This window comes from Brassica oleracea, chromosome C3, assembly GCF_000695525.1.
Source record: "Brassica oleracea var. oleracea cultivar TO1000 chromosome C3, BOL, whole genome shotgun sequence".
Lineage (NCBI taxonomy): Eukaryota > Viridiplantae > Streptophyta > Magnoliopsida > Brassicales > Brassicaceae > Brassica > Brassica oleracea.
Genome location: NC_027750.1, coordinates 47477931 through 47487973, shown reverse-complemented (window position 1 = coordinate 47487973; position 10043 = coordinate 47477931). Strand labels below are relative to the sequence as shown.

Genomic DNA, 10043 nt, shown 5'->3' with positions numbered 1-10043 from the left:
CCTTACCGACGGTTCCTGTTCTCTACTGTGACAATGTGGGAGCGACATATCTCTCTGCAAATCCTATCTTTCACTCCCGCATGAAGCACCTTGCTCTAGACTATCACTTCATCCGCGATAATGTCCGGTCAGGCATCCTTCGCGTGAGCCACATCTCCACCAAGGACCAGCTTGATGATGCACTGACCAAACCTCTCTCAGGACCGCGCTTTACTGAGCTATCATCCAAGATTGGAGTCACACACCTGCCTCCATCTTGAGGGGGAATGTAAGAGATAGAGACTATGAGGACTACTTATGTAAATACTCTAGACCTAGTTGTGTATTGTACTCAGTATATATTGTACATCTACGTTAATGAATACGATTAAGTTATCACATTTACACTATTTACCACCTCCAATCCGGGTAACTTTGATGATGCCCTTCGGTACGTTTCTGAGAAAGTTTCTTTGGATATCAATGACTCTCTTACTCGTGCTCCATCAGATGATGAGATAAAAAAAGGCATTCTTTGATATAAACCCGGATAAAACCCCTGGCCCCGATGGCATGACGAGCCTGTTTTTTCAAAAATTATGGGGAATTACTGTAGGTGAAATCTTCCGCTCGGTGAAAGAATTTTTCTCAGCTGATATACTCGATGCAAGGCTCAACCAAACGAATATATGTCTGATCCCTAAGACAGATCGTCCATGCGAGATGACGGAATTTCGACCGATCAGCTTATGTAATGTAAGCTATAAAATCATCTCGAAAATTATGAGCAAGCGACTGAAATTTTTTCTCCCGACTTTGATTTCGGAGACGCAATCAGCCTTTGTGGCTAAGAGATTGATCACAGATAACATATTAGTGGCTCAGGAAGTCTTCCATGCCTTAAGGACTAACCCGAGCTGCAAGGCCAAATTTGTTGCTATCAAAACCGATATGAGTAAAGCTTATGATCGAGTGGAATGGTCCTTTTTGGAAGCTCTGATGTGTAAACTAGGCTTCTGTGATAGATGGATATCGTGGATACACATTTGTATATCGTCTGTATCATACAATGTGCTTATCAATGGAGAACCAAAAGGCAATATCACACCCTCTAGGGCTATTCGCCAAGGAGACCCGCTCTCTCTGTTCCTCTTTATTATCCTTAATGAGGCGCTCATCTCCCAGATTAATGGGGCGGAAAGAGAAGGACGGATTACAGGACTGAAAGTTGCGAGAGATAGCCCACCGATATCTCACCTCCTCTTTGCCGATGACAGTCTATTCTTTTGCAAAGCAGACACAAACCAATGCAGAGAACTTATGCGTATAATCGAATATTATGGCAAAGCGTCGGTTCAGCAGCTAAATGTAGCTAAATCTTCAGTCTTTTTTGGAAGTAAAATCTCTGCAGAGCTTAAAAACAAAATCAAAGGAGCGCTAGGTATTTCGCGGGACGGAGGTATGGGGATGTACCTCGGACTGGCTGAAAAAAAAATGCGGCTCCAATAAACAGGCCTTCGCATTCATCCAGGAGCGACTAATAAAGCATTTAAACTCCTGGTCCGCCAAACTTCTGTCTAAAGGTGGCAAGGAAGTTCTCATCAAGTCAGTTGCACAGGCTCTCCCGTCTTATGTGATGTTGTGCTTCCTCTTACCGTAGGATACTATTAAAAAACTGACCAGCGCAATTGCAAGATTCTGGTGGAGTACGAAGCAAAATAACCGTGGATTGCATTGGATTGCGTGGAAGAAAATCTGTATACCCATGGAGAAGGGTGGCTTGGGATTTAGAGACCTCAAAAATTTCAATCTTGCTCTGCTTGCAAAGCAGCTATGGAGGCTAATCCAATATCCCTCCTCCCTCTTGGCGAGAGTCCTGAAAGGCAGATATTTTCGCAACACTAATCCGATAACTGTCGAGAAAGCGAGCTCGCCATCGTATGTATGGCGTAGCATGATGGCGGGCAGACCCTTACTAAAATCAGGACTGAGGAAATCAATCGGCTCGGGTACAATACTCGGGTATGGGATGAACCTTGGATCCCTGGGGTTCCAGCCATACCCCCTTGTGGAGTAAGACCGATACAGAACCCAAATCTGCTGGTCCACGAACTGATTGACCGCCATACTAAGACATGGAAGAGTGATTCGTCGAGAGCTCTGTTTGACCCTGAAGATATTCCGCTGATTTGCAGCATCAAAATCAGTAGGTTTTTTAAGGTGGATAGCTACTGTTGGAGCCATACCAAGTCGGGAGCTTACTCTGTCAAAACTGGATACGTTGAAGCATGTCGCCTTGAAGAGGAACTGGAGCCGCAGATCGTCTCTGAACCCAGCACCACCGGACTGCTAGGGAAAGTGTGGTCGGTGAAAACAGTGAGAAAGATCAAACATTTTATGTGGCAAGCTATATCGAATTGTGTTCCTGTGCGCAGCCGCCTCGTAGAACGCCATTGCAGCTCGGACAGGACGTGCCCAAGGTGTGGGTACGAGGACGAGACGACAAACCACATGCTGTTTGAATGTCCGTCAGCAAGACAAACCTGGGCTCTCGCAACGCTGCCCACCACCACTCCGGGAGTATTCCCGAGCTCATCTCTGCTCAGTAATTTTGACTTCCTGTTGAATAAATGGCAGAACCAGGATAGCTCACCGGAGGACCTGGCGCGCTACCCATGGATCCTCTGGTTTATATGGAAGGCGCGAAACGACATGGTGTTCGAACTGAAAGAAATATCACCTACGGAGATCTTGCAATCTGCGACATCAGAGGCAGCTAGCTGGAGGCTTGCGAACGTTATCTCAACGGTGATGGATGAAAATGAAGGCCACCAGCCCCTAGCACATCACTCTATCCCACAGCGGCCGTGTTGCAGGTTTGATGCTTCTTGGAAGGATAACAATTTACGTTATGGAGGAGGTTTTGTGATCGAGAACAAGGATGGGAATACAATTTTCGGTTCATTTGCTAGTAATCGAGTTTTGTCCCCTCTACACACTGAGTTTAACGCTCTGCTGTGGCCAATGAGATCCTCACTTGTTCTCGGTTACATTTTGATGGCTTTCGTATCAGATTGTCTTCAACTGGTTAAGCTTATCGAAGAAGAAGAAGAATGGCCTAGTCTTATGGCCGAGTTTGATGATTTTATCGAGCTCCGTTCTAAATTTATTTGTTGCTCTATATCTTTTGTTCCTCGTTCTCAGAATTTCCGAGCTGATCGCCTTGCGAAAGGTGCCCGGTCTCGCGGTCTTTGTTTTCCCCATGTAAACTCTGAGGTCCCAACTTGGATAGTGCTTGACACTGCTTGGTTGGAATCATTGTAATAAAACTATGGAGTTTTTGATGCCAAAAAAAAAAGTCTCACGATACTTTTTCTGATTATGATAGGTGGCATAAGGAGAAAATTATCATTGTATAACGTTATATATATATATATATATATATATATATACATATCTTCCTCCTGATACCACTATGGAAGATTTGGTCAAACTCATTTTCACTTTCTATAACACTCACCTGATTTTTAATACAACAGAGGATAGAATGTCAAAACGTGGTTAGGTGCTTCTAAATGTAAACCATTACCAAATCATTTCAATAACATAAAATGTTCACTCATCAAGGTGTACACGTTTTCAGTTAAGCTTATATCTTCTTCTTCCTTGATAACAACAGATCAAACCACATATACCTTCACTCATCAAATTCAGGGTCAGTAAATGATATCTTTACCGGTAATTTTATACTAGGCAACGTTTACTCTCTCTTTTTTTACAGATACATAACCAACAAGGATGCTTCAACTTTCGTGATCATTACACGACTATAAAAACATTTAGCACAAATCTTGATCAAATCAGTCTCGGGAAACTTTTAAAAATTTTCAGAATTGACATAAAGACTACAAAGATGATTAGTGGATACTACTATTGAAGATCTGGCTAGATCTTTTTTAGTTTTTTTTATATCCACCAACGTGATATTGAAAACGACAACAGTAGATGAAATGTCACATTTTGGCTAGCTATTTTATAATCAGAGCAAACAAAATCTATACCAAATCTTGCACCACGCAAAAATTGACATGCATTTGGAACTTATATCTATACTATTAAAGTATAAAGCAGGATCCTATCTATTTTAACCCTTACACTATCCTTTTATATACTACATATGTTTTGAATCTCCAAATGTTGTTGTCTTTGTGCGCTTGTTTTCTCTAATTTCTCCGGTAGTTTTTATTTCCTTCTTCCAAGGAGTTAATAACAAGTGATGTTTGATCATCAATTTTTCTTTTGAGTTTGGCTTTTTACAATCCAATTGGTTTTTTAGACAAAGATCCACCCATTCTATATTCTTCATCATCTAAATTCATAGAAAAAGTAGCCAAACCTGGAGATTCTTGTGTAGCAGAATCATATGTAACATTTTCCAATTGTGGATTTGTATCTCCGAAACCACATGAGTTTGATACTTTTCTTGTGGATGTGTCACCATCTTTAAACTTTTCAAAGTTCTTTATAATGCTCCATACATGATCGAACTTCTAACCTCCTTTGTATTTTGGATCATCCAATAACATTAACTTGCCTTGTTTAAATTGAATATCATTTTAGAACATTATTGCAAAGTAAGTAAGATATATATTACACAAACTAAAAAAAACACTTCTAATGTCATATGTTTTCACATTGTTTGATGCATGCATGCAATTTCTTTGTTACTTTCTCAATAGTTTGAATTCGACAATGGATAGACTTATTTGTACGTTCACTCCAACTTGCATCTTTTCCGTTCTCGTAAGCAACTGCCACACGAGACCAGAATTGGTCGAACGACTGATACACACCTTTGATCTTGAGATCTTTTAAAGTTTTTATTATTATTTTTATTCAATCAATTTAAAATATTAAATATACCAGAAACATGTTTTTCTTTTTTTTTACTAATATTTAGATGAAACACAATTACATAAATAATATAAAAACCGAAAGACTTCATAAACATCAAACCAAATATTAAAAAAATACTTAGCACATCATAAACTAACACTTAATAATTTGGTAAACCATATCCAGATCCACTAAGATTGTTAAAATATTGTCCAAATGAAGTGGCTGTTGAGCTTGTTGTTGTTCACTCCTTTCTACTAAAATTCGATTTTGCTCAGATTGAATGTATGCACGAACGTTAGGATCTTGTATGGAGTTCAAATCACGAAATAAAATTTTGTTCTCTTCTTTAAACTTCTATAAAGCATAATTCTTGTTTTGAATCTCCAAATGTTGTTGTCTTTGTGCGCTTGTTTTCTCTAATTTATCCAGTAGTTTTTTATTTCCTTCTTCCAAGGTGTTAATAGCAAGTGATGTTTGATCATCAATTTTTCTTTTGAGTTTGCCTTTTTACACTCCAATTGGTTTTTTAGACAAAGATCCACCCATTCTATCTTCTTCATCATCTAAATTCATAGAAAAAGTAGACAAACCTGGAGATTCTTGTGTAGGAGAATCATATGTAACATTTTCCAATTCTAGATTTGTATCTCCGAAACCACATGAGTTTAATACTTTTCTTGTGGATGTGTCCCCATCTTTAAACTTTTCAAAGTTCCTTTATAATGCTCCATACATGATCGAACTTCTAACCTCCTTTGTATTTTGGATCATTCAATAACATTAACTTGGCTTGTTTAAATTCCATATCATTTTAAACCATTATTGCAAAGTAAGTAAGATATATATTACACAAACTAAAAAAAAACACTTCCAATGTCATCGTTTGAAGCACCACTTGCACATCTGTTTTCACATTGTTTGATGTATGCATGCAATTTCTTTGTTGCTTTCTCAATAGTTTGAATTCGACAGTGGATAGACTTCTTTGTACGTTCACTCCAACTTGCATCTTTTCCGTTCTCGTAAGCAGCTGCCACACGAGACCAGAATTGGTCGAACGACTGATACACACTTTTGATCTTTTAAATTTTTTATTATTATTTTTATTCAATCAATTTAAAATATTAAATATACCAGAAACATGTTTTTCTTTTTTTACTAATATTTAGATGAAACACAATTACATAAATAATATAAAAACCAAAAGACTTGATCAACATCAAATCAAATATTAAAAAATACTTAGCACATCATAAACTAACACTTAATAATTTGGTAAACCATTTCCAGATCCACTAAGATTGTTAAAATATTGTCCAAATGAAGTGGCTGTTGAGCTTGTTGTTGTTCACTGCTTTCTACTAAAATTCGATTTTGCTCAGATTGAATGTATGCACGAACGTTAGGATCTTGTATGGAGTTCAAATCACAAAATAAAATTGTGTTCTCTTCTTTAAACTTCTATAAATCATAATTCTTGTTTTGAATCTCCAAATGTTGTTGTCTTTGTGCCCTTGTTTTCTCTAATTTCTCCGGTAGTTTTTATTTCCTTCTTCCAAGGTGTTAATAACAAGTGATGTTTGATCATCAATTTTTCTTTTGAGTTTGGCGTTTTACACTCCAATTGGTTTTTTAGACAAAGATCCACCCATTCTATCTTCTTCATCATCTAAATTCATAGAAAAAGTAGTCAAACCGGGAGATTCTTGTGTAGCAATGTAACATTTTCTAATTGTGGATTTGTATCTTCGAAACCACATGAGTTTGATACTTTTCTTGTGGATGTGTCACCATCTTTAAACTTTTCAAAATTCTTTATAATGCTCCATACATGATCGAACTTCTAACCTCCTTTGTATTTTGGATCATCCAATAACATTAACTTGGCTTGTTTAAATTGCATATCATTTTAAAACATTATTGCAAAGTAAGTAAGATATATATTACACAATCTAAAAACAACTCTTCCAATGTCATCGTTTGAAGCACCACTTGGACGTCTGTTTTCACATTTCTTGATGCATGCATCCAATTTCTTTGTTGCTTTCTCAATAGTTTGAATTCGACAATGGATAGACTTCTTTGTACGTTCACTCCAACTTGCATCTTTTCCGTTCTCGTAAGCAGATGCCACACAAGACCAGAATTGGTCGAACGACTGATAAACACATTTGATTGGATCTTGAAATATTTCCATATATACTTGACATAAAAGTCTATCTTCTTCATGAGTATTTCCAGCATAACGTAACGGCATTTTGTAAACAAAGTTAAAATCAGATGTGGATGCAATAGAAAATATAATGATTCAGTGTTGTGAATGAAAATGTAGAACACAACATGTTATTTATACACAATAAAGATTTTCAGATTTTTTTTATTTGTAATGACATGATTTGATAATACAATGAAAATGTTATTCAAAGATTCTCACATTTTAACTTATTATGACATTATTTGATAATACAATGAAAAGTTTATTCAAATATTTTCACATTTTTAATTTGTTATGACATGATTTGATAATTCAATGAAAAGGTGAATTTAAATATTTTCACATTTTTTATCTACTATGACATAATTTGATAATGCAATGAAAAGGTGAATTAAAATCCTCACATTTTAAACTTATCATGACATGATTTGATAATACAATGAAAAGTTTATTCAAAGATTCTCAATTTTTTTTAATTTGTTATAACATGATTTGATAATGCAATGAAAAGGTGATTCAAATATTCTTATATATATGTATATTTTATGTCATGATTTGATAATGCAACGAAATGGTGATTCAAAGATTCTCACAATTTTCAATCTACTATGGCATGATTTGATAATGCAATGAAAAGGTGATTCAAAGATTCTCACATTTTTCAATCTACTATGACATGATTTGATAATGCAATGAAAAGGTGATTCAAAGATCCTCACATTTTTCAATCTAAAATAATATGATTTAATATTACAATAAAAGTGATTCCAAAATGATCTATATATAGTTCTTGTTGGTTTTCACAAATTTAATTTTTACTTCACACACTCTAAGTTTCTTCTTTTAAAATGAATTACAATTTCACAAATTCACTTTTATATTTGAGTTCTTCTTCATCCTATTCAGATGATGATGCTGAAAATGTATAACTGATTAATAGTCATGAGAAAGAAGAATTGGCGATACATTCTGCTATCGAAATAACAATGCGATAATAGAATACCTACGTAATCAACAAAGCAGCCAGGTGATTCATGGAGGCTCAGTTCCTGGACGTTCTTTTATCCATCAAAATCGAGAAAGCGCACATTGAAGATTGTTCAACGACTATTTCTCAGAGAATCCAACTTACAACGACACCATGTTTCGTAGGAGATATCGTATGTCTTCTTATTTATTCCTTCGTATTGTTAATGCTGTCGAAGACCATGACAACTACTTTAGACAGCGAAAGGATACAACTGGAAGAGTTGGTTTATCATCTCTTCAGAATGCAACAGCCTTCTTTCAGATGCTAGCTTATGGTTTGCCCGCTGATGCTACTGATGAATACATCAAAATTGGCGAATCAACAGCAATCGAAAGTATGAAAATATTTTCTCGGGCTATTGTGGAAATATTCTCAGAGAAATACTTACGATCACCAACACCTACCGATGTTTCAAGACTTCTGAAGATTGGTGAATACATCAAAATTGGCGAATCAACAACAATCGAAAGTATAAAAATATTGTGTCAGGCTATTGTGGAAATATTCTCAGAGGAATACTTATGATCACCAACACCTACAGATGTTTCAAGACTTCTGAAGATTAGTGAAGAGCGAGGCTTTCCGGGAATGTTGGGTAGCTTATATTGCATGCACTGGAAGTGGAAAAATTGTCCGACCGCTTGGGCTGGACAATATGCAGGTGGTAGTGGATCACCAACTATAATTCTTGAAGCTGTTGCGGATTATGATGTTTGGATATGGCCTGCATATTTCGGGATGCCGGGCAGCAATAATGATATCAATGTCTTGGAGTCTTCACATCTTTTCTCCAATCTCGCTCGATCAAGGTATTGCACCTCCTGCTCATTATATCATTCAAGGCAAATAATATAATATGGGTTATTATTTGTACGATATATATCCAAAATGGTCTACCATAGTGCAAACTATTCATGAACCAGTGGGTTCAAATAAGAAATATTTTGCTACACAACAAGAAGCATGTCGAAAAGATGTAGAACGTGCCTTTGGAATTCTTCAATCACGCTTTGCAATTGTGAAAGGACCAGCTCGTTTTTTTGGGAAAAAAATGTGCTACATGACATAATGACTAAATGTATAATTCTACATAACATGATAATTAATTGAAGATGAGCGTGATCTTGATGCTCCAATTGAAGTTGGTGGAGAAGTTCTAGTTCTAGAGGTTGATATCGAAGAGCATGATAATATTCGTTTTCAAGAATTTTTGGCTTGATTTAGAAGAATTAAAGATCAAGAAGCTCATTTCACTTTTCGGAACAATTTAATTGATCACATGTGGGAAAAATATACATTTCATGCTTCCTTATAAAATGTAGTGTTCTTGTGTTATTTATTTATGCTATGTATACTAATTATATTGTATGATAATGTTTATTTAATACTAATTAGCAGTTGTGGTGAAATATTGTTAAAATAAAATAATTGGGTAAAATTAGTAAACTAGCAAAAATAAAAGATGTTTTTGTTAAATAATGATAAAACAGAAAAAAATAATATATTTGGAATATTCCTTTTTGAAGAAAAAAATGAAGCAAACCATTGGAGAACATGCTTCTTCATTTTTTTAAGATCTTCATATTTTGAAGAAAAAAATGAATTTTACCATTGGAGATGCTCTTATGTTGATTATATCAAATTTTTCGGTTTTTGACAGAAATACAAAGATTACTAGAAGTGGATGAAATGAAACCAAACAACAAGCATACAACGCATGACAGCTAAAACAGTAAACTAGAAGAGGAGCGGCCCGATCGAGGAAGGACAAGAGCTTAACGAGACGATGGTGGATCAAACAACACTGGTAAGATTAGAAGAGACAATCCGGTTACCACAAAAGACCGAGAGATAGGGCACCCTCAAACCCCAGAAGCACAGCTCCTACAGCTTCCGAGTCGCTAAAACGCAACATACCGA

At 36.1% G+C, this 10043-nt stretch overlaps 1 pseudogene; it reads right to left on the bottom strand.

The window, feature by feature from the left end:
* Positions 1-4143: 4143 nt before the first annotated feature.
* LOC106330765 lies at positions 4144-7075 on the bottom strand (annotated as a pseudogene).
* Between the last annotated feature and the right edge of the window lie 2968 nt (positions 7076-10043).